The sequence below is a fragment of the Lampris incognitus genome, unplaced genomic scaffold, assembly GCF_029633865.1.
Source record: "Lampris incognitus isolate fLamInc1 unplaced genomic scaffold, fLamInc1.hap2 scaffold_402, whole genome shotgun sequence".
NCBI lineage: Eukaryota > Metazoa > Chordata > Actinopteri > Lampriformes > Lampridae > Lampris > Lampris incognitus.
In genome coordinates this window covers 1-22,574 of record NW_026611361.1, presented here as the reverse complement: position 1 = coordinate 22,574, position 22,574 = coordinate 1, and the positions used below count along the sequence as shown (strand labels likewise).

At 52.5% G+C, this 22,574-nt stretch overlaps 1 long non-coding RNA gene across 1 annotated transcript; it reads left to right on the top strand.

Annotated features, from left to right (window-relative positions):
- The first annotated feature begins 11,703 nt into the window (after nucleotides 1–11,703).
- On the top strand, nucleotides 11,704–22,418 carry LOC130133596 (uncharacterized). The gene is made up of 3 exons (XR_008813665.1): nucleotides 11,704–11,760; nucleotides 11,872–11,946; nucleotides 22,330–22,418. It is a non-coding gene; the product is annotated as an uncharacterized LOC130133596 (long non-coding RNA).
- The last annotated feature ends 156 nt before the right edge of the window (nucleotides 22,419–22,574 follow it).

Genomic DNA, 22,574 nt, shown 5'->3' with positions numbered 1-22,574 from the left:
TCCTCTGCTTGAGAGATTGACCTCACCTTGAGCGCTGCTGCGTCAAGCTATAATTCTGTATCAGTTGTTATATTTACTTTATTTTCAGGAAAGGGGCAGCTATTAATATAAGACCCCGTACTTCCTGCTCCTGTTCGTGTTTTTTATACACCGAAGTGAGCGAAATAAATGATTCTGACATGAAATAACACGTGGTCTGTTCAACTGTAGGCCGGAATCCTTTACGGCGGACTACATTTCCCACGCCCCCCCTCGGCCCCCGCCCCCCGCATACCTTTGGTGACCGCTGGCCAATAGGAGAGCGGCGCTGCGGGGACGCTGGAGAGCAACAACGAGACACCCAGACAGCAAGTTAAACGGAGACATGGACAACTTTCACACCAGCCTTCCCCTCACCAACTCCGAGAATACCCAGGTCCCGCCAGCGGATATAAGGATTAATATTGGTACAAACGACGTGGTCGGTAAATACTCCTTGGATTTGGGATTTTGCTCCCCTTTGCTCTCTGGATTTTGTTGCGCCCGTGTCCCCCCCCTTTTGTAAAGAATTGAGTGTTTCGGGGGTTCTTGAGGGGAAAAAAAAATGTCCCCCTTCGCGCAGCCTCGCGCTTGGTTTGCAAGGCATGCCGTAGTCTTCCTCCTCTTCCTCTCCACGCTGCCTTCGTCTGGATACGCTGGAAGTGCCGGGACGTGTCCCCCTCCGTGCACATGTTCGGGAGACCTTTTGGACTGCAGTCGGCTGAGAAGAGGACAAGTCCCGACGGAGTTCCCGGAGTGGACCGTTCAACTGTGAGTCCGTCTAAAACCCCAGTGTGAACCCTCTTGGTAGATGTGGATAATTAGCTTCATTGCCATCAGAAAGTTTGGGGTTTGTTGTCTTCTTCTTCTTCTCCGTTTACTTGGGTTGTGCAAACGCGGCTGTAGTGTGGTTTCCTAGTCCACCACCCCCGCGATGGGCTCTTGTTGAATTGGCCCGCATTCCTGTCGCAGTCTGGAGAACATCGTGGGTGCGATTCTGCATCAGTTTTAACGGGAGAGTAATTCGTCTTAAAAAGGCTTCCCTATGATTGGGTCGGTTTTGATGGGCTCCACTTCAGAAAGTTCTGACCCAGCTACGCAGGGGGAAACCACGACTGCGCGTCAGAACCCTGCAGCACGGCGTACTCCCGTGGATACGTGACTACCGCGCCGGTGGCTCGAATCTGTGCCATGCAGGAAAGGTCGTGTAGGAAGGATGCTGCTGCTGCTGCTGCCGCCCCTGCTGCCCCTGCCCCTCCGTGGCTCCGCAGCTCCTCCACGGTGTGTGTGCGCCACACGGCGTGGACGTGTTGCTGCGGGCAGCGTGTGGGCCAGGGGCCATGTCTTTAGGGGGAAGAGGCTGTGTTTTGCACATCAATGTCCCATTGTGGGTCTCCCTGAAGCCTTTCCATTGGGCTGGGATTCATGACTAACTAGCTCTCTGCCTCAAAGCCCTCAGCAATCTGATTAACCACCAGGCCTGAATTATCACCATCATTGCTGCTATTGTCATTATAATCAGCAGCGGTGGTAGTATTATAGTATTATATAGTATTATATAGTATAGTGTATAGTATTATTGAGGAGTAAATCAAACGCTCTATACGTTTTTACATTTCGCCATGCATAATGTGCACAACGCTTTGGTAATATTGTAGAATTAGTACTACAATATTAGTACGCACGCAATATTAGTACGTAGTATTCGTATTATATTAGTATTAGCACGTAGTATTAGTACGCACGTTCTGATTCCCAGCGTTGAAACAGGTGAAACTGTATCCGAGGCCTCTCCTCGAGTTTTCCTCATAACGGACCTTGGAGCCATGCGGGCCATAAAAAAGCGTGGCATCAAACCAGGTTTTATGTGCGTCCTTGGGAGTATTTCCTACGTCTCCATTACTTTCCCTTGGACGGGACCGGTTGCACATCGGAGACCCGGGCCTTCTGCCTGGACCACCGGCCTGCTGCCGCCGCTGCCAAGCAGCACAGCAACACAAACGCTCGCAGGCGGGCCGCACTTTGAAGATGATTCACCTCAGGAGCGTTTTATTGTCCCTTGTCAGGCTATAGTTCTTGATTCACGGTGCGGTCTAGGCCGAATATATTACTCTCCCTCTCTCGCTCTGTCTCACTCTCGCTCTCTTTTCAAATGTGCAGCTCTGGAAACTTGGCGCTGCCAGAGAAAACAGGCCCGGCCTGAGCCTCATAACCAAGACGGGCCTTCCAAAGAAAATGAGGGGGGTGGGGGGGGGGAAACGTCCCACATGGGGTTAAAATTCCTCGCACTCTGGCATGCTAATTTACGAGTGGCTCTCCAGCACATCTTAAACTCCTTAAACCGCTCGACCCTTTTGTTTCCCAGCACCCCATTATTTCTGCTGAATTAGCAGCTCCGGAGCCACCAATGGTAATGATTAAGCAGCCGCTATTGGGTCGGACTGACACAACACTCTTCGCAGAAGGCGGGGAGGGGGGGGGGGAGAGGGGGGGAGGGAGGGAGGAGTATTCAGTTGGAGTGGGGAATATCTGCGAGCCGATGCAAATTTCGCCCGATGCCGTGCGCCCTTTTTGTTATTTTGCAGGGCTTGAAGCCGGTGGTGAAATGTGGATCCGGTGTGATCCAAAAACCCAGCTGAGCTGCGTACGTACGTACGGGTGGCTGCAGCAGCAGTGTGGGGGGCGGAATTTAAATCAGACGCCCTCTGATCCGGGGATGGATATCAACCCCCTCCCCCCTCCCCCCTCCCCCCTTTTCACAGCAGTAGAGAAAATACTGGTTAAAAATCCGAGAGCTTTGACTCGCATGAGGGAAGTGAGACTCCTACCCCCTCGCCCAGAGTTTTCCACTTTACAGCCTTTCCTGACCAGCAGCTGCTCACCCTTACACTCGGGGGGGGGGGGGGGGAGGGGGGAGGCGATCCGTCGGTGCTGCAAGACGCGTTGGTCCAGATTTGGCAGAGACGCGTTCTCCACCAGTCCACACGGTGGTTTTTTACACCGCCTCATTCACGTTCTCTCAACAACGCACACCAGCAGCCGCTACACCCGTGTCCTTCGTATGTGCAGAAGTACTCGGCCAATGACAGGATTCTGATTCTGGTCCCTCGCCGCACGGGTGTAGTTTCCTCTTACTCGGCACTGAAAACAGCCTCCTCCCCATCTGCAGCTCGGCATCACGGTCCCGACCCGTGGACGTATCGACACCTGGGCATCCCGGTAGGAGGCCATGAGAGGGACTCCAGGAAGTGTGGCGGCTGCCATTTGGTTTGGGGTGGGAGTGGCTCGGAGGGGTTTGGGGTGGGAGTGGCTCGGAGGGGTTTGGGGTGGGAGTGGCTCGGAGGGGTTTGGGGTGGGAGTGGCTCGGAGGGGTTTGGGGTGGGAGTGGCTCGGAGGGGTTTGGGGTGGGTATCTAGTCCAAAGTTCTTTGTTCGCTGCTGTCGACGGCGTTGGGCCCATGACACAACTTTTAACCTCCAGACAAATAAGACGTTTCAGTGGCGGCAGGTTAAGATCCCACGCGGCACACCACGCCTTATCTCGGCCCCTTCGCCACGGGGTTGGCGAGGGAAGTGGAAGTGTCGCGGCCTCTCGGCTTCTTATCTGCCAGATAGGACGCCTCTCCGATAACAGCCGCCAGCACGGGAACCACAACAACATAAACAGCAACACCGCCGCGGCGTGATGATGGGTCAGACAAGTGAGAGGAGGACCAGGAGGAGGAGGAGGAGGAGGGGGGGGGTCGGTGAAACTTTCAGCTTTCAGAGAACAAAAACAGACCCCAGAAATTTCAGCGGGGGGGGGGGGGGGGTTCAAAGGCGTCCCTCTCGTCGCCGCTTTCCCGTCATTGTGAATAGATTACCAGTTGTTACCCCCCTCCACCCCACCCCACCCCAACTCCTCCCCCCCCCTCTCCCGTCCCTCTTGATGGATTCCAGATGAGGGAGGTAACGAGTAGGGGGAGGGGGGTGTCTGGCACCACAGCGTTGATCGTGCACGGCAGCGTCGATAACTCCCACACTTTATAACACGAGGCTCTGCTGCCCTGCCTCCTCCGCCTCCTCCGCCTCCTCTCAGAACCGGCAGTAAACCCCTCCACGGCTTACAGCGCCTTTCACACCGAAATCCCGGTATTGTCCTGGGTTTTAATTAAATCCTGAGATTGCTGTTCACCCCCCCACCCACACACACACACACACACACACACACACACACACACACACTTCACAATGCCAAGCCAATTCCAGCTTTTTCCTGTAAAGCCCCCTTTCTAGAACTGGGTCATACATTGATATAATATGGGTATGCCGGTTCTGGTAATATGGTGATATAATATGATAATATGGATATGCCGGTTCTGGTAATATGGTGATATAACGGGGACATGCCGGTTCTGGTAATATGGTGATATAATGGGGACATGCCGGTTCTGGTAATATGGTGATATAATGTGGACATGCCGGTTCTGGTAATGTGGTGATATAATATGGTCATATGGATATGCCGGTTCTGGTAATATGGTGATATAATATAGATATGCCGGTTCTGGTAATATGGTGATATAATGGGGACATGCCGGTTCTGGTAATATGGTGATATAATGGGGACATGCCGGTTCTGGTAATATGGTGAGATAATGGGGACATGCCGGTTCTGGTAATATGGTGATATAATGGGGACATGCCGGTTCTGGTAATATGGTGATATAATATGATGATATGGATATGCCGGTTCTGGTAATATGGTGATATAATGGGGACATGCCGGTTCTGGTAATATGGTGATATAATGGGGACATGCCGGTTCTGGTAATATGGTGAGATAATATTGATATGCCGGTTCTGGTAATGTGGTGATATAATGCGGACATGCCAGTTCTGGTAATATGGTGATATAATATGATAATTATGGATACGCTGGTTCTGGTAATATGGTGATATAATATGGATATGCCGGTTCTGGTAATGTGGTGATATAATGTGGACATGCCGGTTCTGGTAATATGGTGATATAATATGGATATGCTGGTTCTGGTAATATGGTGATATAATGTGGACATGCTGGTTCTGGTAATATGGTGATATAATATGGATATGCTGGTTCTGGTAATATGGTGATATAATATGGATATGCTGGTTCTGGTAATATGGTGATATAATGTGGACATGCTGGTTCTGGTAATATGGTGATATAATATGGATATGCTGGTTCTGGTAATATGGTGATATAATATGGATATGCCGGTTCTGGTAATGTGGTGATCTAATATGGATATGCTGGTTCTGGTAATGTGGTGATATAATGTGGACATGCCGGTTCTGGTAATATGGTGATATAATGTGGACATGCCGGTTCTGGTAATGTGGTGATATAATGTGGACATGCCGGTTCTGGTAATATGGTGATATAATGTGGACATGCTGGTTCTGGTAATATGGTGATATAATGTGGACATGCTGGTTCTGGTAATATGGTGATATAATGTGGACATGCCGGTTCTGGTAATGTGGTGATATAATGTGGACATGCCGGTTCTGGTAATGTGGGGATATAGTAACTTAAATGTGGTCCTTCCCCGGTCCTAAAGGATGCATTACAGGATTTGGGACTATTTTCTGACCTCATCTGAGTGTTTTGGCGGCGTGATATGAATGATAAAAGTCTCTTCCTGCTTGGTCATCATATCCAAACGGGCACCAGACCCGGTTCTGGTCCAAACATCCCCCCTTGGTTTATTTTAGAGTGTGATGAAAATGGCGGGTGTGCTCTTGTCGCTCTTGTTCATCTGTTGTTCATATTTGCATGATGCACGGTTGGTTTTGCCAACCCAGCCAAATACCCCCCCCCCAACAGGAGGAGGGTGGGGGGGGTATTTGGCTGGGTGATTGACAAACTGTCGTCTTTGCATGTGCACGTCCAGAACGCAGATAAGCATTTAATGTGACGTGTTGTGTGGGTGTGTGTCTGTGTGTGTGTGGGTATGTGTGTGTGTGTGTGTGTGTGTGTGTGTGTGTGTGTGTTTGTGTGTGTATGTGTGTTTGTGTGTGTGTGTGTGTGTGGGTGTGTGTGTGTGTGTGTGTTGGGGTGAAGGCGGTGTTGTAGACATGTTTGTGTGTTGGTGTGAAGGCGGTGTTGTCGATGTGTGTGGGTGTTGGTGTGAAGGCGGTGTTGTCGACGTGTGTGTGTGTGTTGATGTGAAGGCGGTGTTGTCGACGTGTGTGTTGGTGTGAAGGCGGTGTTGTCAATGTGTGTGTGTTGGTGTGAAGGCGGTGTTGTCGACGTGTGTGTGTGTTGATGTGAAGGTGGTGTTGTCGACGTATGTGTGTGTTGATGTGAAGGTGGTGTTGTCGACATGTGTGTGTGTTGGTGTGAAGGTGGTGTTGTCGACGTGTGTGTGTGTTGGTGTGAAGGTGGTGTTATCGATGTGTGTGTGTTGGTGTGAAGGTGGTGTTGTCGACGTATGTGTGTTGGTGTGAAGGTGGTGTTTTCGCCGTGTGTGTGTTGGTGTGAAGGCGGTGTTGTCGACGTGTGTGTGTGTTGGTGTGAAGGTGGTGTTATCGATGTGTGTGTGTTGGTGTGAAGGTGGTGTTATCGATGTGTGTGTGTGTTGGTGTGAAGGTGGTGTTGTCGACGTGTGTGTGTGTGTTGGTGTGAAGGTGGTGTTATCGATGTGTGTGTGTTGGTGTGAAGGTGGTGTTTTCGCGGTGTGTGTGTTGGTGTGAAGGTGGTGTTATCGATGTGTGTGTGTTGGTGTGAAGGTGGTGTTTTCGCCGTGTGTGTGTTGGTGTGAAGGCGGTGTTGTCAACGTGTGTGTGTTGGTGTGAAGGTGGTGTTGTCGACGTGTGTGTGTTTGTGTGAAGACGGTGTTGTCGATGTGTGTGTTGGTGTGAAGGCGGTGTTTTCGCCGTGTGTGTGTGTTGGTGTGAAGGTGGTGTTATCGATGTGTGTGTGTTGGTGTGAAGGTGGTGTTTTCGCCGTGTGTGTGTTGGTGTGAAGGTGGTGTTATCGATGTGTGTGTGTTGGTGTGAAGGTGGTGTTTTCGCCGTGTGTGTGTTGGTGTGAAGGCGGTGTTGTCAACGTGTGTGTGTTGGTGTGAAGGCGGTGTTGTCGACGTGTGTGTTGGTGTGAAGGCGGTGTTGTCAACGTGTGTGTGTTTGTGTGAAGACGGTGTTGTCGATGTGTGTGTTGGTGTGAAGGCGGTGTTTTCGCCGTGTGTGTGTTGGTGTGAAGGCGGTGTTGTCGACGTGTGTGTTGGTGTGAAGGCGGTGTTGTCAGTGTGTGTGTGTTGGTGTGAAGGCGGTGTTGTCTGTGTGTGTGTGTGTTTGTGTGAAGGTGGTGTTGTCAACATGTGTGTGTTGGTGTGAAGGTGGTGTTTTCGCCGTGTGTGTTGGTTTGAAGGCGGTGTTGTCGACGTGTGTGTTGGTGTGAAGGCGGTGTTGTCGACGTGTGTGTTGTGTGAAGGTGGTGTTATCGATGTGTGTGTGTTGGTGTGAAGGTGGTGTTTTCGCCGTGTGTGTGTTGGTGTGAAGGCGGTGTTGTCGACGTGTGTGTTGGTGTGAAGGCGGTGTTGTTGACGTGTGTGTGTTGGTGTGAAGGTGGTGTTGTCGACATGTGTGTGTGTTGGTGTGAAGGTGGTGTTGTCTGTGTGTGTGTGTGTGTGTGTGTGTGTGTGTGTGTGTGTGTGTGTGTGTGTGTGTGTGTTGTTGTGTGTCTGGGGGTGGGGTGGACTGTGTGTGTTGTGTGTCAGGGGGTGGGGTGGACTGTGTATGTTGTTGTGTGTCTGGGGGTGGGGTGGACTGTGTATGTTGTTGTGTGTCTGGGGGTGGGGTCGACTGTGTGTGTTGTGTGTCAGGGGGTGGGGTGGACTGTGTATGTTGTTGTGTGTCTGGGGGTGGGGTCGACTGTGTGTGTTGTGTGTCAGGGGGTGGGGTGGACTGTGTGTGTTGTTGTGTGTCTGGGGGTGGGGTCGACTGTGTGTGTTGTGTGTCAGGGGGTGGGGTGGACTGTGTATGTTGTTGTGTGTCTGGGGGTGGGGTGGACTGTGTATGTTGTTGTGTGTCTGGGGGTGGGGTCGACTGTGTGTGTTGTTGTGTGTCTGGGGGTGGGGTGGACTGTGTGTGTTGTTGTGTGTCTAGGGGTGGGGTGGACTGTGTGTGTTGTGTGTCTAGGGGTGGGGTGGGGACTGTGTGTATTGTTGTGTGTCTGGGGGTGGGGTGGACTGTGTGTGTTGTTGTGTGTCTGGGGGTGGGGTGGACTGTGTGTGTTGTTGTGTGTCTGGGGGTGGGGTGGACTGTGTGTGTTGTTGTGTGTCTGGGGGTGGGGTGGACTGTGTGTGTTGTTGTGTGTCTGGGGGTGGGGTGGACTGTGTGTGTTGTTGTGTGTCTGGGGGTGGGGTGGGGACTGTGTGTGTGTTGGTGTGAAGGTGGTGTTGTTGTGTGTCTGGGGATGGGGTGGACTGTGTGTGTTGTTGTGTGTCTGGGGGTGGGGTGGGGACTGTGTGTGTGTTGGTGTGAAGGTGGTGTGTGTTGTGTGTCTGGGGGTGGGGTGGGGACTGTGTGTGTGTTGTGTGTCTGGGGGTGGGGTGGGGACTGCGTGTGTTGGTGTGAAGGTGGTGTTGTTGTGTGTCTTGGGGTGGGGTGGGGACTGTGTGTGTGTTGGTGTGAAGGTGGTGTTGTTGCGTGTCTGGGGGTGGGGTGGGGACTGTGTGTGTGTTGGTGTGAAGGTGGTGTTGTTGCGTGTCTGGGGGTGGGGTGGGGACTGTGTGTGTGTTGGTGTGAAGGTGGTGTGTGTTGTGTGTCTGGGGGTGGGGTGGGGACTGTGTGTGTGTTGGTGTGAAGGTGGTGTTGTTGTGTGTCTGGGGGTGGGGTGGGGACTGTGTGTGTTGGTGTGAAGGTGGTGTTGTGTGTCTGGGGGTGGGGTGGGGACTGCGTGTGTGTTGGTGTGAAGGTGGTGTTGTTGTGTGTCTGGGGGTGGGGTGGGGACTGTGTGTGTGTTGGTGTGAAGGTGGTGTTGTTGTGTGTCTGGGGGTGGGGTGGGGACTGTGTGTTGGTGTGAAGGTGGTGTTGTGTGTCTGGGGGTGGGGTGGGGACTGCGTGTGTGTTGGTGTGAAGGTGGTGTGTGTTGTGTGTCTGGAGGTGGGGTGGCGACCGCGTGTGTGTTGGTGTGAAGGTGGTGGTGTTGTGTGTCTGGGGGTGGGGTGGGGACTGTGTGTGTGTTGGTGTGAAGGTGGTGTTGTGTGTCTGGGGGTGGGGTGGGGACTGTGTGTGTGTGTTGGTGTGAAGGTGGTGGTGTTGTGTGTCTGGGGGTGGGGTGGGAACTGTGTGTGTGTGTTGGTGTGAAGGTGGTGTTGTTGTGTGTCTGGGGGTGGGGTGGGGACTGCGTGTGTGTTGGTGTGAAGGTGGTGTTGTTGCGTGTCTGGGGGTGGGGTGGGGACTGCGTGTGTGTTGGTGTGAAGGTGGTGTTGTTGTGTGTCTGGGGGTGGGGTGGGGACTGCGTGTGTGTTGGTGTGAAGGTGGTGTTGTTGTGTGTCTGGGGGTGGGGTGGGGACTGCGTGTGTGTTGGTGTGAAGGTGGTGTTGTTGTGTGTCTGGGGGTGGGGTGGGGACTGTGTTGGTGTGAAGGTGGTGTTGTGTGTCTGGGGGTGGGGTGGGGACTGTGTGTGTGTTGGTGTGAAGGTGGTGTTGTGTGTCTGGGGGTGGGGTGGGGACCGCGTGTGTGTTGGTGTGAAGGTTGTGTTGTTGTGTGTCTGGGGGTGGGGTGGGGACTGTGTGTGTGTTGGTGTGAAGGTGGTGTTGTGTGTCTGGGGGTGGGGTGGGGACTGTGTGTGTGTTGGTGTGAAGGTGGTGTTGTTGCGTGTCTGGGGGTGGGGTGGGGACTGTGTGTGTGTTGGTGTGAAGGTGGTGTGTGTTGTGTGTCTGGGGGTGGGGTGGGGACTGTGTGTGTTGTTGTGTGTCTGGGGGTGGGGTGGGGACCGCGTGTGTGTTGGTGTGAAGGTGGTGTTGTTGTGTGTCTGGGGGTGGGGTGGGGACTGCGTGTGTGTTGGTGTGAAGGTGGTGTTGTGTGTCTGGGGGTGGGGTGGGGACTGCGTGTGTGTTGGTGTGAAGGTGGTGTTGTGTGTCTGGGGGTGGGGTGGGGACTGTGTGTGTGTTGGTGTGAAGGTGGTGTTGTTGTGTGTCTGGGGGTGGGGACTGTGTGTGTGTTGGTGTGAAGGTGGTGTTGTTGTGTGTCTGGGGGTGGGGGTGGGGACTGTGTGTGTGTTGGTGTGAAGGTGGTGTTGTTGTGTGTCTGGGAGTGGGGTGGGGACTGCGTGTGTGTTGGTGTGAAGGTGGTGTTGTTGTGTGTCTGGGGGTGGGGGTGGGGACTGTGTGTGTGTTGGTGTGAAGGTGGTGTTGTTGTGTGTCTGGGGGTGGGGGTGGGGACTGTGTGTGCAGCTTTGGCAGTGGTGTTTACTTTGTGTTGGGGAGAAGAATGATAAAGTAAGAAGGTTGAAGAAGGAAAAGAAAAGATGAAGCTTTTTCCCGGGTTCTGGCCCGGGTTCTGGCCCGGGTTCTGGCCCGGGTTCTGGCCCGGTTCCGTGCTTCTCACATGTCATTTCTTTGGCTGGGGCGCCGGAAGCGTTCGTTTTGGAAAGTTCTCCGTGGCCTTCAGACGTTACTCAGACGGCTCGGTTGGGTTTGTGGTGGGTGGGCTTGTGCGCGCCAGCCGGAGTTGTGACTCTCCACCTCCAACAAAGTCGCGCTTGTGGAGGTGGAGAGTCGGGCGTGAGGAGGATCTCCGCCATGTTGGGAGGAAACGCCCTCAAAACCAGCTCTCACTCATCAGGCTTACAGCCGCTCGTTAAAGGAGAACAGGTGATTAACTGTTGTGTGTTGTCATGCCTACTTTATTGCCCTCAGAACGGCTATTCCGTTGCCTACCAACGGGGAGGTCGCCGGTTCGAACCCCCGTGTTACCTCCGGCTCTACAGACACCATTGGCCGTGTCTGCGGGTGGGAAGCCGGATGTGGGTATGTGTCCTGGTCGCTGCAGTAGCGCCTCCTCTGGTCGGTCGGGGTTCCTGTTCAGGGGGGAGGGGGAACTGGAGGGGGGGGGGTAGCGTGATCCTCCCACACACTACCCCCCCCCCCCCGGCGAAACTCCTCACTGTCAGGTGAAGAGAAGCGGCTGGCGACTCCGCATGTATGGGAGGAGGCGTGTGGTAGTCTGCAGCAGAGGGGGTGGAGCGGCAGGTGGAGCGGCGAGCGGGACGGCTCGGGAGGGTGGGGTAACTGGCCGGGTACAACTGGGGACCCCCCCCCCCAACTGGGGACCCCCCCCCCCAAAAAAAGGTCACAAATCCCTTGAGTGTAACTCGTAAAGGTCTGAATGTCTCTGTAAATATGGTTATGAGCCCACACGGGTCACCTTGGGTCGTTCGCCACACGGCGGGACTCGGACACACGGCAGAAGTGGGACAACTCGTTCCCGTTGCTCATCCCAACCTTAATCTCTCAATGCAAGTTGACGTTCCTGTCCCCGCCACGTTCGGCTCACCACGCAGAGACGCGGGAATTTTGTGCGGAACTCCGCCCCGGCTCGGCCCGGATGGGAGGCCGCGGGTTCGAGAGCTGTCCCCCCCCCCCACCACCCCACCCCCCCGGCTCACTCTTCTTCTGCTCTTTTCTCTCCGCAGGGACCTGAGCCATAACAAGCTGCAGGCGCTCGACAGCGCCTGGTTTTCCAAGCTGCGGCGTCTGACTGAAGTGTAAGTATGCAGGATATGGGAGACGCTCCTCCTCCTCCGCCCTCCTCCTCCGCCCTCCTCCGCCCGGCTCCCGCGCCTCACCAACCGCCCGTTCTGCTCCTGTCTTTTCAGAAAGTTAAACAACAACGAGCTGGCAGCCATACCTGACCTGGGACCCGCCGCCGCCAACCTCACGGCGCTCGTTCTGTAAGTAAAGCCTCGGCATCTCTCCACATGCAGGCGCCCCAGTGACACAAACGGGGGGGAGGGGGGGGGTCCTCAAATTCTTACTGATGACACGGAGGGACCCCTCCACCGGACCGGGCCGGTCCCGGACCGGTTACACGGGAGAGCTGGGGAACTGTTTTCTGTTTCTTCTTTCTGTCTTTCTTTCTCTCTCTCGCTCTCCCATTTTCTCTCTCTCCCTCTCTCTCTTTTTCTCCCTCTCTCTCTTTCTCTCCCTCGCTCTCTCTCTCTCCCTCTCTCTCTCTCTTTCTCTCCCTCTCTCTCTCAATTCAATTCAATTCAATATGTGCTTTATTGGCATGACATACATTTGTGTACATATTGCCAAAGCATGTAAAACAACAACACAATACAACAATGATTATAATAATAACAGCAACAACAACAACAATGATTATGATATTAAATAACAATAGTAGCAATAGGTGCCGTCATCCACTATCTCTCAGGTTGTGGCAAGATAATATCAATCTTGCTGCAATGCTCGCCGCTGGCCCCCCTCCCTCTCTCTCCCTCTCTCTCTCTCTCTCCCTCTCTCTCTCTCTCTCCCTCCCTCTCCCTTCCATTTCAGTTCGAGGTGCTTTTAGGCATAGAATCAATTTTCTTTCTTTTTCTTCATCTCCCTCTCTTTCCTTCTCTCTCTTCGTCTCTCCCTCTCCAGCTGCCCCCCTCAGTCCATTCAGGTGTGCTTTTAGGCACAAAAGTAATTATCTCTCTCTGACTGTCTCTCAGTCTGTCTGTCTGACTGTCTGTCTATCTGTCTGTCTATTTCTCTGTCTGACTGTCTATCTGTCTGTCTGACTGACTGTCTATCTCTCTGTCTGACTGTCTATCTCTCTGTCTGACTGTCTATCTGTCTGTCTATCTCTCTGTCTGACTGTCTATCTCTCTGTCTGGCTGTTTATCTGTCTATCTGACTGTCTATCTGTCTGTCTATCTCTCTGTCTGACTGTCTATCTCTCTGTCTGGCTGTCTATCTGTCTGTCTGACTGTCTGTCTGTCTGTCTATCTGTCTGTCTGACTGTCTATCTGTATCTGTCTGACTGTCTATCTCTGTCTGACTGTCTGTCTGACTGTATATCTGTCTGTCTGGCTGTCTATCTGTCTGTCTATCTGTCTGACTGTCTTTCTGTCTGTCTGTCTGTCTGTCTGTCTGTCTGTCTGACTGTCTATCTCTCTGTCTGGCTGTCTATCTGTCTGTCTGACTGTCTATCTGTCTGTCTATCTGTATATCTGTCTGTCTATTTCTCTGTCTGACTGTCTATCTGTCTGTCTATCTGTCTATCTGTCTGTCTATCTCTCTGTCTGACTGTCTATCTGTCTACCTATTTCTCTGTCTGACTGTCTATCTGTCTGTCTATCTGTCTATCTGTCTGTCTATCTCTCTGTCTGACTGTCTATCTGGCTGTCTGGCTGTCTATCTGTCTGACTGTCTTTCTGGCTGTCTGTCTGACTGCCTTTCTACCTGACTGTCTGTGTCTGTCTATCTGTATGTCTGACTGTCTATCTGTCTGTCTGTCTATTTCTCTGTCTGACTGTCTATCTGTCTGTCTATCTCTCTGTCTGACTGTCTATTTGACTGTCTGTCTGACTGTCTATCTGTCTGACTGTCTTTATGGCTGTCTGCCTTTCTATCTGACTGTCTTGTCTTTCTACCTGACCCCTTGTCTGTCTGTCCGACTGTCTGTCTTTCTGACTATCTGTCTGACTATCTGGCTTGTATATCTGTCTGTCTGACTTTCTGTCTTTCTGACTCTGTCTGGCTGACTATCTGTCTGACTATCTGTCTGTCTGACTGTCTTTTTGACTATCTGACTGACTATCTGACTGTCTGACTGACTGTCTTTCTGACTGACTGTCTGTCTGACTGTCTGTCTGTCTGACTGTCTGTCTCTGTCTGTCCGTCACAGTCTTGCCAGAGAAGCTGGTTAAAACACATAATCCCTCTACTTGTTGGTTGATGGTGTGGTCCAAACTGTTTCTCTGCTGGTGAAGGTTTTTTTTTCTCTCTTTTTAAAATGAGCTTCACTGGAAACTTCACACCGCCAACTTCCCTCTCTCACTCTCTCTCTCTCTCTCTCTCTGCCCCCCCCCCGCCCTCTCTCGACCCATCTGGCTGACTTGGTTCCCAGACGGGCCAGTCTCAGACATGGCAGCCAGTCCCAGACACACCACGTGGTTCAAAACAAACGCCGTGTCAACCGGCAGGTTTTGTTTGTTGGAAACGACATTTGTACCCATGAAGTTATGGAATTATTATTTTTTTTTAACTTGGTTGTACTGACGCGCAGTCGAGAAAGGCCAAATAATAACCGGTACCGTCTGCCAAAAGCGTCGAGGTCCGTACGCCACCACCATCCCGTCTAACCACAGTTTACCACGCTAACATGTGGCTAGCATCCCCCTGGAGGGGTTTGATAAGTAGGAGTCTGCTTATTCTTTTGTTCAACACCACAAAGGACATTTTGTCGTATTTCAGGTGGGACGTGTGTTACGTTGTGTGTTAGCGTGAGGGCCCGCAGCGATATTTATTGAGCCTCCGTGGCGTCTTTCTTAAACGCCACTGGATGTGACGTTATTGCAGAAGAGTGTGTCCGTCCCCCGGCTCGGTCGGGCGCGTTCCCCATCAGGCCTGAAGATGACCGTCTGTAACGCCGGGAAGGACAGACGCTAACAAGGCGCGTAGTCGCCAGCTAGCATCAGCTACCGTCAGCTAGCATCAGCTAGCATCAGCTAGCATCGGCTCACCTCACACCTGGTGCCCGCGCCTCATTTCCAGCAGCGGGTCTCCTCAGAACGGCGCCAAACACAGGAGACAGTTGGTTTCGTGCAGAAATAGTCCATTTATTTCTTTATTTAGCACATTGTTCTTGGAAATTGCCTTAACTCAAAAGTTTCGAAGGTCTGCTTTGGTAGAAGCCGGCGGCAGGCCTGTTGTGGCGCTCGTTTGACGCTCGCATGCCTCGACGCCAAGGCCTCGGGGGGTCCGTTTTCGACTCCCCGGCCGCCAGCAGCGGCACCGAGTCCCAAGTCCGGCCGTGCCCTAATATGGTTAGGTGTTGTGTATTTGAAAAGCTGATATTCTCATGTTTGGTTTGGTTTGACCCACATTTGTTAGGCCTGGCAGGCGGACGGGGAGAGCTCCCCGCGCTGACCTTCCCTCCTTCTCCCTCGCCTCCTTTTTTTTTTTTTTTTTTTTACTTTTGACCTAAGGAGTATATTCTCTGTGGGAACAACGTGACCTCGAGGAAGGTCGCTAACAAATAAATCCAGCTTGGCCTCACGGTGAAAGAAACGCCTCGTAGCTGAAAAGTCACAGGTCTGATGGCCACACGTGCCCTTGTGCAAGGCAGTACAGGTCTGATGTCCACATGTGCCCTTGTGCAAGGCAGTACAGGTCTGATGTCCACATGTGCCCTTGTGCAAGGCAGTACAGGTCTGGTGTCCACATGTGCCCTTGTGCAAGACACTACAGGTCTGATGTCCACATGTGCCCTTGTGCAAGGCAGTACACGTCTGGTGTCCACACGTGCCCTTGTGCAAGGCAGTACAGGTCTGGTGTCCACATGTGCCCTTGTGCAAGACACTACAGGTCTGATGTCCACATGTGCCCCTGTGCAAGACACTACAGGTCTGGTGTCCACACGTGCCCTTGTGCAAGGCACTACAGGTCTGATGTCCACATGTGCCCCTGTGCAAGACACTACATGTCTGATGTCCACATGTGCCCTTGTGCAAGGCAGTACAGGTCTGATGTCCACACGTGCCCTTGTGCAAGGCACTACAGGTCTGGTGTCCACATGTGCCCTTGTGCAAGGCACTGATCCCTAACATGGCTGTAAGTCACTGCGGATAAGACAGTGAGCGTCGTGACTTCAACGGAGGGTGAAGGATTAATCCACGGCTCAAAGCGCCCCAACGTGAGTTGCCTTCACCCGTGGGGTTTTTAACGAAGGGGTCACCCGCAGCCTCACCTGTCCCGTCGAGGTGACTTGCTGCAAGGTGTCCTTGGTCCCCAACCGGCGGTTAAAACGACTCAAGTATAAGAGCTAAAGAGGCGTCTCGTTTTCCGAGATCCGAAGCGATGCCGGGCTTCGCCTTTGCTCCAGGACGTCTGAAGCGTTGCGACTTCGTTTCCGTTCACTGTTGCCGCAGCGACGGCTGCTGTGACGAGTCGGAAGCGAGACGCGGGACGTTACGGCACGGCACATCTAACGATGACGGGAAACAAGCGGAGCGATGAAGAATCAGATCATCATAAAGGTGTATATAGAAAGGCCGATGGAGCCGTTGGGACGGGATGACCGGATCCTTGCTACCGGCGCTCGGCCGCCGCCTTCCCACTCGCCGACACGATGGCGTGTAAATGTCAATAGAAGCACACTATGCAAATGTTAACGAATATTAACGGTTGTTCTGGAACAAATCCCACGAACGCGGTGCGTCTTCGTGTTCTCCCTCTGCAAGACTTGCTAAGAACACAAGTGATCTCAAGATGAGCTCATATTTAGTATATATATATATATATATATATATATATATATATATGTATATATGTATATATATATATATATATATATATATATATATATATATATATATATATATATGTGTTGAGCATCACAGATTCAGATAAAATGGGTGGTATGGCCTCAGGCGGACTTAAAGCCCTACGAGGGATGAGGAGGCCCCCGGGGACCACCGAGGCTACCGCGGGAGCTTTGTGAAGCAGGATGCCCTCTAGGAATGACGTCCTCGCCGTTTGAATAATAAACCGGCGGGGCGACGGTACGCAGCATTCCCATGTTACGGTATCGCCGGGCGGAGCGGCGGCCGGGAGCCAGCTAAATAAACGACGGGCGGCGGAGAGCCGCGGCTCGGGCCGGGCCGGAGCGGGGGGGGGGACGGTCTGCGATGGCGGTTTTCTCCACGGACACCAAACCAGGTTCAGACTCTCTAGATCCCTAATCAGGTCTGGAATCTGCAGAATCCGAGAAGAGAGGGGGGAGGGAGGGGAGGGGGGTGGTGGTGGTGGGGGGTCGGGGGATTCGGCAGCCGAGGGGTTAAACCCCAACCCCCCCCTCCCCCTCCCCCCCCATAAATTCCTGGGAAATTGTTCAATTAATTAAGGTGATCACGACTCAATTACTACCAGCTGCAGGGCCATTGGCGTTTGTTGTTCCTCCCGGCTCCGGGGTCAAGGGAGTCGAGGAGAGCTGCCGCTCTGTCTGACTGGCTGTTTGAATAAGTGGTATCTGATACCCCAAGTACCCCCCCCCCCCCCCCCCGTTCCTCCTGCCCTCCCAGAGCAGGGAAACTGAAGGAGGGAGAGAAACGCTGGAACTGGTTTCACCGGAGGGGAAAAAACAGGCTGTAAAAGCTAATCTGAAGAAAAGTGGTTGACTGTGTGTGTGTGTCTGTGTGTGTCTGTGTGTGTGTGTGTCTATGTGCACGTGTGTGTGTGTGTGTGCGTGTGTGTGACACAGATGCCTCATTTCCTTCAGATTGTTGCTCAGATTTTAGAGGCGAAAGACAAATGTGAATCAGCGAGTGCGTAAGAGAAAGGGAGAGAAAAAAAATGAGACGGTGGGGGAGGGGGGAGGGGGGAGGGTCGGAGAGGGAGAAGGAGACGAAGGCGATAAAAAGGAGTGTTGGAGGGAGAGAAGTTGGCCTTTGTTACCGTTTGTTTCCTCCGTTGTGGTTTTTACTATCTTGGGGGGTGGGGGTGGAGGGGGGGGAGTATTTCGGACCTTAACATGGGTCACGGGTCGCGGGTCTCCGGAGGTGTTCTCAGAAGAACCCGGACGTGACTGATTTCAGACCGTCCTTGGGCGCCGTCTCCTCTGGGTTCGAGTTCAGCCTGACTCTGACTGAACCCGGCCGGTGACTGACAGGCCGGCCGGGAAGCCGTTACGGTAATGGGCCCCGTAACGACCTTATCTCGCCGAGAATTGGCCGAGCAAATTTGAAGTGTGTGCGGTCAAAGCCGCACAATGTAGCCACCTGTTAGTTTGCCCAGACGGCTGAAGAGGGCCGGAGATGGGCCGATAAGGGCGCCGATCTGTCGGCCAGCAGCGGGGTCTCGTCTTCGGGGTGGGGTGGGGGGGGGGGGGTCTGACTGAGGACGGGACGGGTGGAAACCCAACAACAATAACAATGAGAATACAGTCCTGGGTAGAATTAACTCCTGAATCCCGGTTCGGCAGCCACAGAAACCATTTCAGGCGCTGATTCACACGTTCCTGGTTCTGGACCGGTTTTATGGTTTCGGTGATGGAAGAAGTGAAGGTTGGTTTCTTTTTTTTGTTTTGTTTTGTTTTTTTTTGTCTTCCTCTCATCATTAGTCACCCTGGACGAGTTTCAGCCAAATACCTTTCGCATACATGGAAAGGTTAAACAGCTGTGTTGGCTGTACGGCGGCCAACATTCCTGTTTGTCCCTCCGCAGGTTGGTTTCACTGTCTCAGTAGTTGTTGGACCTTGTCTTGTCCTCTGGAGTCTCACTGGAGGGATCCTTCTGTTTCGGGGGTTTTTAATACAGTACGTATTGAACCAGACAAACCCCCGGAAGCCCTTTTTTATGTCTTGTGTGTGCGGTTGAACGGTGCAGTTAGCCTAGCTTAGCTCAACTGCTGGATGCCTATGGGGTTTATTAGCCGCTCCTCTAAAAAGTAGGGTCGGGTATCGATTGGATTTCGCCGATTCCGCTTATCGATTTCCGGTTCTTTAACGATTCTCGGTTCTGATTCTGTGAGGGGAACGAAATGTAACCCTACTTGCCCCGGGTGTGTCATGCTAGAGAACGCCCCCCGCCCCGCCCACCCAACCCCCTTTTGGGATTAACAAAGACATGAAAAAAATAAGTTAGAAAAAAAAATCTGGCTAAGCAACCCAAGTCGAAAGTCAAATGTATAGACTTCTTTGGCCGATAAAAGGGATTCTGATTTCAAACAAGCCCCTTCCTCTTCGCCCCCCTTCCCCTCCACTTTTTTTTTTCATTTCAGGGAAACTGGAAAGACAGGTTCTCTCTTTCTTTTTTTTTCTCCTTCCTTCCCTCGCCAAACTGCGCTCCTCTCAGCGACCAGTCAGGGGAACGTGAAAGCTGAGATCCAGGTGGTGTGCGCCTCTTTTGTTTGCGGCTGCGGAGGCCGTGGTGCGTGGAAAGCCCTTTGCAAATCTGCAAACAAAAGACCTGCTTGTACCCGTTTTATTGTAGCGGAGGAGGAGGAGGAGGAGAGCTGCACTTTGTCCCATTCTCACCGTCACAACCACCTGAAAACTCAGTCGATCTTACCGCGAGTTTGAATCATTTTTATACGATGACCGAGAGAGAGAGATTATAGAATAAGAGAGGAAGAGAGAATAGAATGAGAGAGGGAGAGAGAAGAATAGAATGAGAGAGGGAGAGAGAGAGAATAGAATGAGAGAGGGAGAGAGAGAGAATAGAATGAGAGAGGGAGAGAGAGAGAATAGAATGAGAGAGGGAGAGAGAATAGAATGAGAGAGGAAGAGAGAATAGAATGAGAGAGGAAGAGAGAGAGTATAGAATGAGAGAGGGAGAGAGAGTATAGAATGAGAGAGGGAGAGAGAGTATAGAATGAGAGAGGGAGAGAGTATAGAATGAGAGAGGAAGAGAGAGAGTATAGAATGAGAGAGAGAGGGAGAGAGAGAGTATACAATAAGAGAGGGGCAGAGAGAGTATACAATAAGAGAGGGGGAGAGAGAGTATACAATAAGTGAGGGAGAGAGAGTATAGAATGAGAGAGGGAGAGAGTATAGAATGAGAGAGGGAGAGAGAGAATAGAATGAGAGAGGGAGAGAGAGTATAGAATGAGAGAGGGAGAGAGAATAGAAAGAGGGAGAGTATAGAATGAGAGAGGGAGAGAGAGTATAGAATGAGAGAGGGAATAGAATGAGAGAGGGAGAGTATAGAATGAGAGAGGGAGAGAGAGAGTATAGAATGAGAGAGGGAGAGAGAATGGAATGAGAGAGGGAGAGAGAATAGAATGAGAGAGGGAGAGGGAGAGGGAGTATAGAATGAGAGAGGGAGAGAGTATAGAATGAGAGAGGGAGAGAGAGAGTATAGAATGAGAGAGGGAGAGAGAGTATAGAATGAGAGAGGGGGAGAGAATATAATGAGAGAGGGAGAGAGAGTATAGAATGAGAGCGGGACAGAGTATAGAATGAGAGAGGGAGAGAGAGTATAGAATGAGAGAGGGGAGAGAATATAATGAGAGAGGGAGAGAGAGTATAGAATGAGAGCGGGACAGAGTATAGAATGAGAGAGGGAGAGAGAGTATAGAATGAGAGAGAGAGGGAGAGAGTATAGAATGAGAGAGAGAGGGAAAGAGAGTATAGAATGAGAGAGAGAGTATAGAATGAGAGAGGGAGAGAGTATAGAATGAGAGAGGGAGAGAGAGTATAGAATGAGAGAGGGGGAGAGTATAGAATGAGAGAGGGAGGGAGAGAGTATAGAATGAGAGAGGGAGAGAGAGTATAGAATGAGAGAGAGGGAGAGAGTATAGAATGAGAGAGAGTATAGAATGAGAGAGGGAGAGAGAGTATAGAATGAGAGAGAGGGAGAGAGAGTATAGAATGAGAGAGAGTATACAATGAGAGAGAGAGTATAGAATGAGAGAGGGAGAGAGAGAGAGAGAGAGAGAGAGAGAGAGAGAGAGAGAGAGAGAGAGAGAGAGAGAGAGAGAGGGAGAGAGAGACAGAAGAGAGAGAGAGAGAGAGAGAGAGAGACAGAGAGAGAGAGAGAGAGAGAGAGAGAGAGAGAGAGAGAGAGAGAGAGAGAGAGAGAGACATGCTGTGGCAGGTTGTATCTCCACCTTCCTAAGCCACCCAGTCTGTCTCTCTGGGCCGCCATCCATCGCGCCTGGTTCGTCGTCGCCGGCGTTGAGCTGAGCGCTCCTCGTTTCCTCCCCTCTCTGTGTATGTCTGAACGGAGAGCCTGCAAAGGGTGTAGCTCCCCGTCTGCCAGATGGGGAGCCGTGTCTCCGAGGAGGATCGTTTACCTAAAGGAGCTGGCGTGCACTTGAAATGAGTCAAAGTTCTCCTTTAGCGGTGCCGCGAGCCGTCCCGTGGACGGGGAGAGAGAGCTTCGTTTCTCGCCTGGTCTCGCTCCCCCGTTCATGAATGGACGTGAGACGCGGGTTAGAGGCCGAAGTGGAGCTAGCTGGAGCGTCGGGCTTCCGGCCGGCGAGAGGGAAGAGCGGCGGGGCCGGAATAAAAGCGGCGGCGGGGCCTGATGTTGGTGAAACGGTCCCATTGGTGAGGAGCTTCTCTCGTGTGAAGGCTGAATCCCCTTTCTCCTTTCAGAATGAGAAGTGGACTTTTTTACCGGGGGTGTTGAATCGGTCCAATATGGAAAACTGAGAAAATTAAACGAATCGGTGCCACAAATACTTCCAAAAATAAAGGTGCAAATTTACACGTGCTCTGTGTGTAAGTGTAAGTATACCGCCGCGCCACATGCCGAGACAAGGGGGAAAAAAGAGGAATTAGAAAAATGTAGATGAGAAATGGGCATGTATGTATTCTGGCAGTGGGTTGGGGTGCTGGAGGTGGCGGTGGTGGGTGAGGTGAGGTGAGGGTGGGGTGGGGTGGTGGGGGGGGCATGGCGATGAATACTGAAAACGAAGTCTGTCGTCTGGGTACGATGGAGGGAATTCCTGCCTCTCTCCCCCCACCTTCTCCCTCTCTCCCCCCCACCTTCTCCCTCTCTCCCTCCCCCTCCTCCCCCCCTCTCTCCCCCTCCCCCTCTCCCGCTGAGCCCCGTACACAAAGGAAGCACTGTACGGGCACTGTTTATAACTAAGCTGTCGCTGCACTGCAATTTAGGAGGCGTGCAGCCCAGGAAATTGCTGGCCTCTGCCGAGGCATGCTTTCACTGAGCGAATGGTATTCATCAGCCAAGTAATTGCAGGTTATTTTTTTTAAATACCTTGTCGGTAATGACCTTATAAACAAAATAACACGTCGCTAAAGCGAGCGGCTGTTCGGGCCTGTTGCGAGGAGCGGCGAGATTCGAGTCGTCGGCCATCTTGTCCGAACCTCCCACCTGTGCGCTTTCCAAGCCCTGGGGTAGAGAGCGCTCGGAGGAGGTGGTGGTGCTGGGGGGGGGGGGAGTTTACGGCGGAATGTGCACGTGGTAGTAAACAGTGACAGGAAGTACACCTTCCGCCGCCAGCCGGTTTCCGCCAGCTCGCCAGTTGTTCCCGGTCCGCCGGCTAGCTTGCGCGTCCGGGAAAACGCGAAGGCGGCGGCCGGTGCAAGTCAAATGAGGCGCTGTATTGTTGTTTTGTGTCGTTCATCGCGACTGTGGTGTCTGTATTTTCAGAGCCAACAACCGGATCGGCAGGATCTGCGCGGAGCGGCTGAGGCCCCTGCTGAGCCTGGAGACGCTGGACCTCAGCAACAACAACATCGTGGACATCAGGGCGACGCCTTCCCCGCGCTGCCCTTCAGGAACCTGTGAGTGCCACCCGTCCACGAACTCGTGACTTCTCTCATTTGGACGCTCGCACGTTTGAAAGTCCTGTAAGCTAGTGTCGCCGACCCGCTTCAGCGCCGCGGCGTGGTCCG